The sequence below is a fragment of the Diabrotica virgifera genome, chromosome 7 (genome assembly GCF_917563875.1).
Source record: "Diabrotica virgifera virgifera chromosome 7, PGI_DIABVI_V3a".
Taxonomy (NCBI): domain Eukaryota; kingdom Metazoa; phylum Arthropoda; class Insecta; order Coleoptera; family Chrysomelidae; genus Diabrotica; species Diabrotica virgifera.
In genome coordinates this window covers 79,500,678-79,515,566 of record NC_065449.1, presented here as the reverse complement: position 1 = coordinate 79,515,566, position 14,889 = coordinate 79,500,678, and positions in this window count along the sequence as shown.

The window sequence follows — 14,889 nt, the reverse complement described above, 5'->3', positions numbered from 1 at the left end:
TAGCACGTGTAATGAACTCTTCTCCCAGAAACAATGCTTTAAGCTGCGTTGACATGGGTCAAGTGAATTGATCAACTCACTTGAATTCAAGTGAGTTGAACGCTCAAAAGGTTTACATGTTTCAATTGACTTAAAGGCATTTCAGTAAAAAAAATGGAGGCAACAGGGATTCATCGCGGTATTTTATTTTAAATTATGCTATGTATTGCTACTGAATTGAAAAAAAAAATGTTAAAAGTAAAACTGTGCGGCCTAAAGAAGATTCTGGTGTAGAGAATGGATTAAACGTAGAAGTGAACTAGGGGCATCGGCAAGGTTATTACAAGCACTAAGAGATAAGAACCAGAAGATTATAAAATTTTTCTAAGAATGAGTGAGGAGCAATTAAACTTTTTATTGGAAAGAGTAACAATACATATATTATACAGGGTGTCCCAAAAGTAGTGGAACGGTCGAATATTTCACGAACTAAACATCGGATCGAAAAACTGAAAAATACGTGTTCAATCATTTTCAAAAATCTATCCAATGACACCAAACACCAACCCCCACTACACTCCCTAGAGGTGGGGGTGGAGGGTAACTTTAAAATCTCAAATAGAAACCTCTAGTTTTTCTTGCAGATTTGGATTCGTTACGTAAAAGTAAGCAACTTTTATTCAAGACATTTTTTCGAACTGTGGATAGATGGCGCTATAATTGAGAAAAACCATTTATCCTGATACCATAGGTAAATTATAGAAACGGTCTAATATCTCGAGAAATACACTTCCAAATGAGAAACCAAAAAAAAAAGTTTTTAATATTTTTCGAAAACCTATCGAATAACACTAAACACGACCCTCCAACCCACCCCCTGGAGGTGGGGTGAGGGGTAACTTTAAAATCTTAAATAGCAACCCCCACTTTTTATTACAGATTCGGATTCATCATGAAAAATTAAGCAACATTTATTCGAAACATTTTTTAGAATTGTTGATAGATGGCGCTTTAATTGGAAAAATACGATTTATTAGCGCCATCTATCAGTAATTTTAAAAAATGTTTCAAATAAATGTTCCTTAATTTTTCATGACGAATTCGAATCTGCAATAAAAAGTGGGGGTTGCTATTTAAGATTTTAAATTTACCCCCACCCCGTCTCCAGGGGGTAGGTTGGATGGTCATTTTTGGTGTTTATCGATAGGTTTTCGAAAAATATTAAAAACCTGTTTTTTGGTTTCTCATTTGGAAGTGTATTTCTCGAGATATTAGACCGTTTCTATAATTTACCTATGGTATCAGGATAAATCGTTTTTCCCAATTATAGCGCCATCTATCCACAGTTCGAAAAAATGTCTTGAATAAAAGTTGCTTACTTTTACGTAACGAATCCAAATCTGCAAGAAAAACTAGGGGTTTCCATTTGAGATTTTAAAGTTACCCCCCCCCCCCCACACCCCACCTCCAGGGTGTGTAGTGGGGGTTGGTGTTTGGTGTCATTGGATAGATTTTTGAAAATGATTGAACACGTATTTTTCAGTTTTTCGATCCGATGTTTAGTTCGCGAAATATTCGATCGTTCCACTACTTTTGGGACACCCTATATATTAGACTTAATTAAGTGCTTTGAATTTATGTTCATAGTATTCTTAGATAAACAGAAAACCCCAAGATTCCCTTGCAAATATTGGGGATCTTTTTTGTTTCACAGTCATATCTTGAATTGTTTAATTTAAATATTTTAATTGTTATGCAAATAGTTACCAGGTTCTTTCTGAAGCAGTTCAAGGACTAGGTGGGATATTTTACGAACCATTTTGTAAAACCAAATATATCATAAATTTTAAAAATCAGTTGATGTAGAAAGAAATTTTTCAATTTACAAATATATTATATACTCAGAAGCCATAAATTTTTGTTAAACAAAAAGAATTTTTACACCATGTAATAGTTTATTGTTAGCACAATTCGAAATAATATCATTCACGTGTTACCCGAAAATCTTGATTTCTATATTCTAAACTTTTTATATTCCAAAAACGTGGATATTTTTTATAAGCTACAACAAATTTCAACGATATTTTCTCCGACCATCTAGTTCCGGCCATCTTGAATTTGTCGATTGAACGAAAAGTTGAAGCGTGTTCAACTGACGGTTCTTTCAAGTGAAATGAATCAACTCAGATGAATTGGGGGTTTACACGTTCCAAAAGCGTTCAATTCACTTAAATTCAAGTGAGTTGATCAAGTCAGTTGACTAATGTCAACGCAGGTTTAAGTTACCGGCAATTTTAAATGATATCTTTTAATGGGAGCGTCCTATCGACAAAAATTAAAATGCTGATTTAAAGGAAAAAATGCAGCTTTCGTATGCAATTTTTGCACTTTGTCGTAAGTGACTTCGTTTCTATAAACTTTTTGTCATTTTTACGATTTTCAATTTTGAGAATTTTTATTTTTAGGAGCTATTCCAAAAAACCTATAACATGAAATTTCGAGTTAGTTTAGGTAACAAATATGAAACATTTTAAATATGCCTAAAAAGCGCTTAATTTAAACGTTCACCTTAAACTAACGATCTAAAACATTTAAAAATTATTCTTTTTGGCTGCACAACTACGTTTTTCGAAATTACACAACTTCAGCTACAAATTTCACCAAGTGATGCCTTCTTCGTGGAAGCATTTCCCATGACGTGAGATCTGCTTTATAAAAACTGACTTCATTTGCGGCAAAATTAAAAAATTGCATACGAAAGCTGCACAGTTCACCTTTAAAACGCATTTTGAATTTTTCAATAGTACACTTCCATCAAAAGATATAGAAGATATAGATATAGAACTAATTCAAAAATCGACTGCAGGATTTATAGTTATTTTTGTCACCAGCTACCCCTCATATACCTTTTAGAACTTTCAAATAGCTGTATAATATTTTTACGTGAAATGGATGGTTATTTTCGCAGATAGACTGAACGATACTACGATCACAATAAGGATGCACTAGAAATAAACAAACCAAAGCACGTTGAATGTTACGAGGAGAACTCCCAAATCATAATTCAGAATGTACAGTTAAGTCCAGCGTTCTTTACCCGTGCCACAGTATACAGGGTGAGGCAAATAAAGGGCCTATTAGAAATATCTCGAGAACTAAAGGCAACAGAATCATGAAATTTTGAATTAAGGGGTTTTGAAGAGTCATCTATTTAATGAAAATATTTTCATCTATTTGCTACTTCCGGTTATACCGGAAGTTGCTTATAACTTCGTTTTTTTAAATGGGAGACCCTGTATATTTTTACATTTTTGGATTCTCTTCGATGTCTTCTTTCTTAAAATATGAGGTTTTGTAATGTTATACAGGGCATTTTAAAAGATAATTACGATTTTTTTTCCTTTCATCTTCGTTTCCGTTATTCCTAGTATTTCTATTTTTTGTTTTATCATTTCTCCTACCAGTTCTTCCTCTTTTCCATTGATGCTTCTCACATTCCATGTTCCCATTTTTATCTCTCCTTTTTTCTGCAATCTAGCTTTTCCCTTCTTTTTATTTTCATCCTTGTTTACCTGTGCATCATCTTTTTCCCTATCGCTTTTCCCATTCATTGCCTTGGTCGTCATTGTTGTGTGTCCGGTCTCAATATTTTCTATTACTTTTTTGGGGTTCTTTCCCCGACGTTTCTGTGAATTTGTATAATTTGCTCATTATTATGGTCCCATTTCCACTCCTCCCCATTAATCTCCAGCTTCATATATCCTATCTTCGTAGTATTACCTTTGTCTTTTTCTTCTTTTGCCATTTTCCTAATTTTTGCTTGTATTTCCCTTTCCTTTCTTGTTAAATCTGATTCTATATACACCTTTTGTCCCTGTAGATTCTTCAGTTTTCCTTTGTTTTTTAGTACACTTAGCTTATCCGTTAGGTTTTCCATTTCTGCTACAAAAAATTGGTCTCCGATCTTCACCGCTCCTCTCAGTTTAACCTGTAATTTCAGATTTCTTCCTATGAAGTGTTCTACTGACTCCTTTATTGGTTTTCCGTCGTTAGGATCCAGTGTTAGGCCCTTTAATACTATATTATTTCTCCGTCTATCTTTTTCCAATTGTTCTATTCTTTTGTTTGCCATTTTCAAACCTTCTTCCAATTTTTTCTTTTTTTCTTTTAGCTCTTTAATATATTCCACCGTTTCTTTTTGGTCTTTCCGTATGGTTCTTATTTCTGCCATCATTTCATCATTTTTCCACATAACTTCCCGCATCATTATTATCATCTCTTCATTTGTATCGTTGGTTTTATTCGGTGTTCGTCTCGTCATATTACTCTTTTCAAAATACAAATCATCCCCTTTATATTTTTTATTCTTAGATTCTTCGTCGCTACTATATTCGTTCCTTCTATTGGTTTCCTTTCGGATTGTTCCGCCACTGGCCATTTTAAATTAAATTATTAGATGTTATCCTCAGCACTACTATAAATATTATTATATACTTACACTTTAAAGTCTATTTTTAATTTCACACAAGTACCCTTTTTATCTTTAACGATTATCGATAACGATAGGTCTTTTAAAAACCGGTGTTTTTATTGTGATAGGTTTCGATTCCGAATTTACCTTATCGCCAAGCACAATGGCCGTAGATCCTCTCGCTTTGACTGCCAAACTCGAACTCATAATTTAGAATGTACAGTTAAGTCCAGCGTTCTTTACCCGTGCCACAGTATACAGGGTGAGGCAAATAAAGGGCCTATTAGAAATATCTCGAGAACTAAAGGCAACAGAATCATGAAATTTTGAATTAAGGGGTTTTGAAGAGTCATCTGTTTAATGAAAATATTTGCATCTATTTGCTACTTCCGGTTATACCGGAAGTTGCTTATAACTTCGTTTTTTAAATGGGAGACCCTGTATATTTTTACATTTTTGGATTCTCTTCGATGTCTTCTTTCTTAAAATATATGGTTTTGTAATGTTATACAGGGCATTTTAAAAGATAATTACGATTTTTTATTAATTTCGTAGCAATATTCTCACCCTGTAGAATTGTAGTAGTTTGACATCCAAAACTCTACTTACGTTCAAATGATTTTTAATATAGTCTACTATTGTTAAGAATCATTAGTATAGCTAAATTTTTACTTTTAGTATACAGGGTTGGTCGAAACTCGGAATGAGTATTTTCTGAGTTTTCTTAAATGGAACACCCTGTATTTTAGTATTGTAATGAAATGATATTTTATGGTACTTTTTTATTTCTTAAGCATTCCCTATACCTAACTGCTTTAATTTGTGCTTAATTGTTAATCGCACCAACAATCTTAACTAAGTAGGTATTTTGATAGCTAAACCATTATTGGTAATTTTAATGCCGGATTTATACTCAGCTATTGCCACTGCTGCTGTCGTTGACGGAAATATTGCCCGAAATACGATATCGATGCGAGTGAGGTGTTTACATCAGTTCCTCGCCGTTCCTCGTCAATGTCCTCACAACTCATTACCGAATGACTCACAAGAAAGGAATGTGATGACAGCATCGTCTTGCTCCCTTACTCACTTGACGCTTTGCCGGCGGCAAGTGAGAGAGAGTAGTTGAATGTGAATACCCACTCGGCCTCGCGCTGCCTCCCTTTGACTTCCGCCACAGAAAACCGACTCTTCGGGTATGTAGGTGCAATAGCAATAGCATGACGAGCAGCAGCGCGAGTGGGCTATTTACACATTCACGCTGCCCACTTCCCTGTCCAATTCCCTGCCGAACAGGGCTGAGTATAAATCCGGTATAAGGATCAGTCTGGATTAATATGTATTTATTTCTGAAAAATTATTTGGGATTGAATACTTTCACGGCCAATCTAATAAAATTTTACGTATTTTTTGGTGCAATTAATGTTTAGCTTGAATCACCAATAACTCACAAATTAAAGCAGTTAGGTATAGGGAATACGTATAAAATAAAAAAGTACTATGAAATATGATATCATTACAATATTAAAATACAGGGTGTTCCATTTAAGAAAATTCAGAAAATATTCATTCCGAGTTTCGACCAACCCTGTATACTAAAATTTCAAAATTAGCTATACTAATGATTCTTAACAATAATAGACTATATTAAAAGTCACTTGAACGTAAGCAGAGTTTTTAATGTCAAACTATTACAATTCTACAGGGTGTGAATGTTGCTACGAAATTAATAAAAAAACGTAAATATCTCTTAAAATACTCTATATAATATTACAAAACCTCATATTTTAAGAAAGAAGATATTGAGGAGAATCCAAAAATGCAAAAATATACAGGGTGTCCCATTTAAAAAAACGAAGTTATAAGCAACTTCCGGTATAACCGGAAGTTGCAAAGAGATGAAAATATTTTCATTGAATAGATCATCGTTCAAAACGCCTTTATTCCAATTTTCATGATTCTGTTGCCTTTAGTTCTCGAGATATTTCTAATAGGCCAGTTATCTGCCGCACCCTATATAGAGGTTCCACAGTAAAACCACTCCTCTGTCGGCGCTTTGATCTCAAGAAGTAATACCCGCAGTACGCAATTTGGTAATTCACCAGTGGTGAATGCGGGTTTTCCCTGTTAAAATCCGTACGTTTCTATGCGACTAGCAATGCGAGAGTAGGGCAAAAGCGACTAAGAACATTGCGCGGTCGCCATGCGCGACTACAGATTTTACTTCCAATTTTTCGGAGAGTGGTTCTACTGTCCCTCTTTATACTGTGCCCGTGCGCCATTAATACCTGGCGAGATAAAACACATACTTTTTATCTAGCACCATTGTCTTCCACGCATGAAACTAAAGAAAAACCAGATACCGCCTGTTATTAAGTAAAGACACATGTTATTTTTATAAACGCTCTAGAGTCCGTACAGCAAAAAGAGATAGGTACAAAAAAAGGGTTTTGGACGTTTTCAGATTTTAAGTACAATTTGTGCGAATTTTTTGTTTGTTTACTTGTCACTGTCAGTTTGTTGGATTTTTTTCCTGTTTCTTATCCTGTTTCTGCATTTAGAAGTTATTTATATTAAACCAACAATTGTTTTCACAACTAATTTTATACTGGAGTTTGAAATTTTATGATAAGTGTATTTTATTTTGTCATTAATTTATATACAAAATTAACCTCATTAACAGTTGTTAGAATGGTTCTGTTTAAATTTTCGTAAAACAGATAAATAACAAAAAAAAATATTTTATTTTCAAATATTTATATTATAACAAATATTTAATATAACTAATGGTATTAAAAGAATTTATTGATCTACTTCAAATATAGCTGTAATTCTGGGGTGAGAGCACGCCAAATAGAATTCTATTTTGCTGACGTCACAAAATCGAATTTCACAATGGGAGAATCGACGGTTGCTAGGCAACATGACGTCACTAAAATAGAATTCTATTTAGCGTGCTCTCACCCCTGCACCAAAATTTTAAATTCTATTTATTTTATAACGTCAAATTTTATAATATAATCCGTTATCGGAGTAGTAGCCACTTTCTGTCACTTGATGTTGCGTGGAATAGATTTCCGACTTATTTCGTATGCTTTAAATGATGACGCACGGGTATAGAATCTTGGATTCAAGTGTATATGTTACAGTTCAAGTTGATTATCCAGTTGGAGTTGACTCCAACTAGTTGGAGTCAACTCTAACGGCTGGTTTCAGTAAAAGTTGATTATAAATATAAAATGAAGATTTATATTCAACATTTACTAGTAAAAGTAGACTTCAACTAGGAAAAGTATACTCTTCCCAATGCCATTTAGTAAAAGTTGATTCTGATTCACACAAACAGCCGATTCTAGAAATTAAATGTTACTGAATATGTTTAAATTAGTCTAGACTGTATCGTCGCCCCCGTTAGGTAAATTACTCCGATTGCACAAACTTACTCAAAAAGAGGTCCTTATAACAAATCTACTGGGTGCCAGGCAGTACCTTGATCGATAAATTGTTTAAACAATTTTTTTTAGGCAAATTCACAAAAATAATTTTTTCACTTCGAACAATTTTTTAGATCATTTGGGTTATTCTGAGCAAAAAAAAAGGTATTTTGTGATTTTTCTCTAAAATTAATTGTTGTCGAGTTATATGCGATTTAAAATTTGAAAAATGCGAAAAGAGCCATTTTCAAGGCTTAATTACTCGGTTAAAATCCATTATTATGAAAGTCAGAAAGTGACCAAATCAAAGTTTTTTACCCCCTCTACAAGATCCAGCAGAAATTTTTGTCACTATTTTATTACTAAGCTTTATCTTTAATTATTAACAATGAGCGCTAAGTGCGTATTAGGCGGCCGTCAATGGCGAGTGATAAAGAGATGCACCATTCCAGCCGTCCAATGGTGAATCTCACTCGCACTCACATTGACGGCCGCCTCAATACACGATTAGCGCTCATTGTTGGTAATTAAAAATAATATCTTATTAATGAAATAATGACAAAAATTTCTTCAGGATCTTATGGATGTAGCTTTAATCTTTGATTTTTTTAGTTTCTAACTTTCATAATATATAATATTGTATGGCATTTTTGCCTTTCGGACAGTTCCGGCGCCTGTTCTTTAACCCTGTTTCAAGTAACTAGCGTCGATGTACGCTAGCCCAGGTTGACCGACGGCTTAACGTGCTCTCCCAGGCACGGTGAGACGGCTCGTGTCATTATTGGAAATGAAGATGGTTTGTCTTTAGCAGGGCTCGAACCCACGTGCACTGGCGTATATATATCATTGTTTGATTTGCGTGTATAGAAATATTGCTATGTGGAAATGCTATCAATGATTGTCCCCGTTTAGGATTTAGTCCTCTTCAGGGTTTGTAGTGAATGTATATTGTTGCACAACGAAAAAGTGGTCGCAAAAGCAAACAGTCCGAGAAACACACTGGGGCAAGTGTCGTGTCCTGGTGTTCCTGGGTTATGCCGGACGGTGGTGTCCAGAAGGCTAAAAAGGCAACAGAGAAGAAAGTTTGATGGATTGTTGTTGGTTCCATAGACATTTACGTGTACTGTCCGTGCTTTGCTCTAGACCAGTCTCCCTAGAAACCCTTGTACAACGACAGGCGAACCTGCGTCCCTCGTCGGCGGTTAGGAGGTGGCTTTTGAGGGTAGCGTGGACAGTGAGCGTTCGAGTGGTGAAAATAGTTGCGGCTATTTTCTTGGGACGAACAGGTATAATTGTGCAATGAAGTTGGGAAACCGCAAAAAACCAACTTCTCCATGTTCGGGGTAGGGAAGAGGATATGTTATAGGTGGGTGCGGAAGGCTAACGGGGTAGCCTCGAGAATGTTTTCGTATTCTACCGGGAGTTCGTCAATGCATGTTTGCATTAGAGCAGACGGTGGATGAATCTTTTTGTGTTTGGGCTTTCGGTAGAATACGTGGCCGGAAGATGAACAGGAACATTTGAGAGATTCTTGTGTGTCGGAGGGGGGACCGTTGATTATTTTGATTGTGAAGTTCCTGTTCAGAGTGTTTATTCTCTCGGTGATTTTGGGGATGTTTGAGATGTTATGGATTTCGTTTGAGTGATATCTCCAGTGCTCGTAGTTGCATCTACGCAAGATTCTACGTTCCACTCGCAACAACCTCTCTTGTTTTGCTCTAGCGCAAAGAGAGTAGAGGCATGATTTGTACTCAATGATGGGTCAAATAAAGGTCTTGTAAGTGTGAATGAGAGTCTTCTTGTGTGTCTTGCCAATTCGTCCAGAGAGAGGGTTGAGAAGTCTGGCCCTGTTCCTTACCCTATCTAAAGTTGCCTTTAGATCTGCGTCCCAGTTAAGAGTCCTGGTGAACAGTACTCCCAAGTAGGTCGCAGTCGGGCTAACAACAAGCCTTTCTCCCAGCAATCTCAGTGGATATTGGTCGTCTTCATTTTTTATGATTCTTTGTGACACAGAAGGGGCGCGAAACACAATTGTTGTTGTTTTGTTCGCGTTCAGCGTGACTCTCCACTTACAGCACCAGTCCCCGACCGCGTCCAACAGAGCCTGGGCTCTTCTATGGATGAGTTGTGGGTTGTATCGAGAGGTTGTCGTGAGTAGAGCCGTGTCGTCTGCATAGAGAAACAGCCGAGTGCCTGGGATATTTTGGTTTGTGATATCGCTGTTGTAGATAATGTACAACAGAGGTGCTAGGACTGAACCCTGGGGAACTCCAGCTTGTGGAGTGAAGGGGGTAGACTTCTGATCGCTTACTTTTACTCCGACAGTTCGGTTGTGGAGGTATGAGTGTACAATTTTGGTAAATTGTAATGGTAGCCCGATGTCCAGAAGTTTCCGAACAAGTCCGTCGTGCCAGACCTGATCGAAAGCCTTCTGCACATCCAGGAATGTGGCTATGGCGAATGAACCATCGTTGATGGTTTGAGTGACTTTAGTTGTGAAATCTATTAATGCATGTTGAGTAGATTTACCTGACTGGAATCCGTATTGGAATTTTGGTATGATGTTGTGGTTTTCGACACTGGCGTATGAGGCCAGCGATTATGCCGTTACTCCACGGCCGCTCGCTCGACTTTCACAATAATTATCTTTAACCGAGTTATTAAACCTTGAAAATGGTTATTTTGGCGTTTTTCAAATTTTAAGTCGCTAATAACTCGACAACAGTCAATTTAATGAGAAAAAAAGGCACAACGGATCTAAAAAAAAATTTGTACGAAGTGAAAAAATTACACACACCGGCAAAATTAGCCGAAAACCTTAAAAATGGGACATGTTCGATGTCTCGAATTTCCTAAACCTGTTGTCCGATTTGAGTGATTCTTTTAGTAAGTTATAGCTTTATTAGTTAAGAATATCGGTGTAATAATATTGTTGCTAGACAGGTACATGTCATTTTATACCGGGTGTTACAATCATACTGTGTTTTTTTCTTAAAGTTCGGAACACCCTGTGGAATATTCTAGTATATATAATATTTTAAAAGTAAAACTCGATTGTAGACTTAGGCTTTATTAACATTTTCTTTTCTGATTCATTTGCTTATGTTGGAAAATAAAAAAGTTATGTGCTTTAACAACTAGCCATGTTTTTTATCAATAAATCCTCATAGTAGGGGAGGAAAGTATGCTCTTCACAATCCAATAGGTTGCCATAAAGCTCAAGTAACTGCAAATTTAGTATACTTTCCTCCCTTACTATGAGGATTTATTGATGAAAAACATGGATAGTTGTTAACGCACATAACTTTTTTATTATCTCACATAAGTTAATGAATCAAAAAGAAAAATGTTAGAAAAGCCTAAATCCACAATCGAGTGTTAATTTTAATATTTTAGATGTGCTAAAATATTCCACAGAGTGTTCCAAACTTTAAGAAAAACACACAGCATGATTTGTACACCCGGTATAAAATGATATTTACCTGTCTAGCAGCAATATTACTACAACGATATTCTTAAATAATAAGGCTGTAACATACTAAAAGAATCACTGAAATCGGATCTGTGGATTAGGAAACTCGAGACATCAAACATGTCCCATTTTTAAGGTGTTCGGCTAATTTTGCCGGTGTGTGTATTTTTGCGAATTTGTTTAAAATCATTGTTTATCGCCAAACGTCACTAAAATCATTCATTATTGTACTCATTTGCCCTCATTTTCGGCAGTAAAGTAACACTTTGTTGTATTGGAAGAAGAATGTTACTTTACCTGCCGCGATTATTAATCAAATTAACCAAGATTGAATGTAAGTGGTCAATGGCAAAACTCGATTATTTATTTGAGTGAAATTAAAATTTATTTACTTTAATTATTAAAAATATTGTACAAAATTTATCTTATTATTAATAAAATTTATGCCAAAAAGTAAAATTCTGTAGTGTTTCGCAATTATATTCATACAAAATAAATCAAAACTTTACAGATTTAGTAATTAGGTAGGTATACAATATTGATAACTATCGATTAAACATCAAAACCGGCCATCATGCAAAAGTCATCTGTAATTACTGTCATTACTGTCATACGAATTTTTTATTTCGTCTAAAACTAAAGAAATTTCCTCAAAGTTGTAAGTAAGTGTTAATGTTTTTTATGATTGACGATACAATTTTGTACGCACCACCTCAATACTCTTTATCGAACGTGTCTGTTCCTCTGCTCGTAATATCAGACTCGTTCGATAAAGAGTCACTTTACTGACTGACTTTACTGAAATTGGTTAAACAATTTTTCGACCGCGGTACCGCGTGACACCCTGTGTATTTGTTATAAGGATTGTTATACGGATGTATTTATTTGAGTAAGTTTGTGCAAAAAATCGAATCAGAATAATTTACCTAACGGGGGCGACGACCCCAGACAGGGGCAATAAGTAGTTGAAACGGTCAAAACAAAGAAACGCACACTCATTAAAAATGAACTTGAGATTCTCGTATAATCAACATTTACTGAATCGATCCATGAAGAGTCAACTCCAACTAGTAAAAGTTGATTTAAATTTTTAAAATCAACTTTTACTGCTCGTTTCAGTTGGAGTTGACTCCAACTAGTTGGAGTCAACTCTAACTGAGAATCAACTTGAACTGTAACATATATACATTATAAATCCCAAGTTTATACATTGTAAATCATGATTCGGGAGTGCTCCTCGTAACATTGGTTTGTTTATTTCTAGTGCATTTTTATTGCGATTTTAATATACAGGGTGTCCCGAAAAGATTGGTCATAAATTATACCACAGATTCTGGGGTCAAAAATAAGATGATTGAACCTCACTTACCTATATACAATAGTGCACACAAAAAAAGTTACAGCCCTTTGAAATTACAAAATGAAAATCGATTTTTTTTCATATATCGAAAACTCTTAGAGATTTTTTATTGAAAATGGACATGTGGCATTCTTATAGCAGCATCATCTTACGAAAAAATCAAAGTGAAATTTGTGCACCCCATAAAAATTTTATGGGGGTTTTGTTCCTTTAAACCCCCCCAAACTTTTGTGTACGTTCCAACTAAATTATTATCGTAGCACCATTAGGTAAACAAAATGTTTATAAAACTTTTTTGCCTCTTAGTACTTTTTCGATAAGCCAGTGTTTATCGACATATTTTGAATATTTTTCAAATCCACCACATATTTGTATATGGTTAAGTACGATTATATGAGACAATTAGTATAGTATAGTTGATCCAAAAGATGGCATAACCCAGACATCCAAAGTGAAAGTTATCCTTTAACACCAAATTGTTCTATATGGTCCACACAATGTCCAGAAAAAAGTCACACCATTTTGAGCGTCGGGTTTGGGGGGAGAGGGGGAAGAAATCGGTAAATTCGTAGTTTTTTAAGTTTTTCGCCAATATTTCTAAAACTATGCGGTTTAGAATTAACAACCTTCTATATAAAATTGTTCTACATTAAATTTGAAATAAAAAAGGCCCTATGCATAATCTTTCTAAAATGAATGGTTCCAAAGTTACGGAGGTAGTATAGTATAACTGGTCCAAAAAAAAGGCCTAACCCAAACATCCAAAGTAAAAGTTTTCCTCCAACACCAAAATGTTTTATATGGTCCACATAATGTTCAGTAAAAAGTTACACCATTTTGAGCGTCCGGTTTGGGAGGGAGATGGGAGAGAAGCCGGTAAATTAGTAGTTTTTTAAAGTTTTTCGTCAATATTTCTAAAACTATGCTTTAGCGTAAACAATGTTATATAAAAAATGTTCTACATGAAATTTAAAACAAAAAATGTTTTACACATAATTGTTATAAAATCAACGGTTCCAGAGTTACGGAGGGTGAAAGGTCGAGGTTTTCGATACTTTTATATTTTTTTGGGCAATATTTATGATATAACTATACCAAAAACCCAGACATCCAAAGTGAAAGTTATCCTCCAACACCAAATTGTTGTATATGGTCCACATAATGTTCAGAAAAAAGTCACACCATTTTGAGCGTCGGGTTTGGGGGGGGGGTGGGAGAAGGGGGAGAAATCGGTGAATATAAAAAGTATCGAAAACCTCCATTTTTCACCCTCCGTAACTCTGGAACCGTTGATTTTATAACAATTATGTATAGAACCTTTTTTGTTTTTAATTTTATGTAGAACATTTTTCTACAAAACATTCCTTACGCTAAAGCATACTTTTAGAAATATTGACGAAAAACTTAAAAAAACTACTAATTTACCGACTTCTCCCCCATCTCCACCCCAAACCGGACGCTCAAAATGGTGTAACTTTTTACTGAAAAATATGTGGACCAGGTAGAACAATTTGGTGTTGAAGGAAAACTTTTACTTTGGATGTCTGGGTTAGGCCTTTTTTTGGACCAATTATACTATACTACCTCCGTAACTTTGGAACCGTTCATTTTAGAAGGATTATGCATAGGGCCTTTTTTATTTCAAATTTAATGTAGAACAATTTTGTGTAGAAGGCGGTTCATGCTAAACCGCTTAGTTTTAGAAATATTGACGAAAACCGTAAAAAACTACGAATTTGCAGATTTCTCCCCCCTCTCCCCCCCCCCCCGCCAAACCCGACGCTCAAAATGGTGTGACTTTTTTCTGAACATTATGTGGACCATATAGAACAATTTGGTGTTGGAGGATAACTTTCACTTTGGATGTCTGGGTTTGGGTCTAACTATACCATACTAAATAGAGACCTGTTAATAATCTGAAAATTTATTTATAATTTGCATTTTTAGGTGTATTTTGAAAAAGAAGCCACATCTCGATAAAAGGTGACTTGTCAAAAAAAGACTAAGAGGCAAAAAAGTTTTAAAAACACTGTGTTTAACTAATGGTACAACAATAAAGTTTAATTGGAACGTACACAAACGTTTGGGGGCTTTAAAGGAACAAAACCCCCATTATATTTTTATGTAAATATATTAAAAAAGAAGCCGCATCTCGACAAAAACTGGATTATCG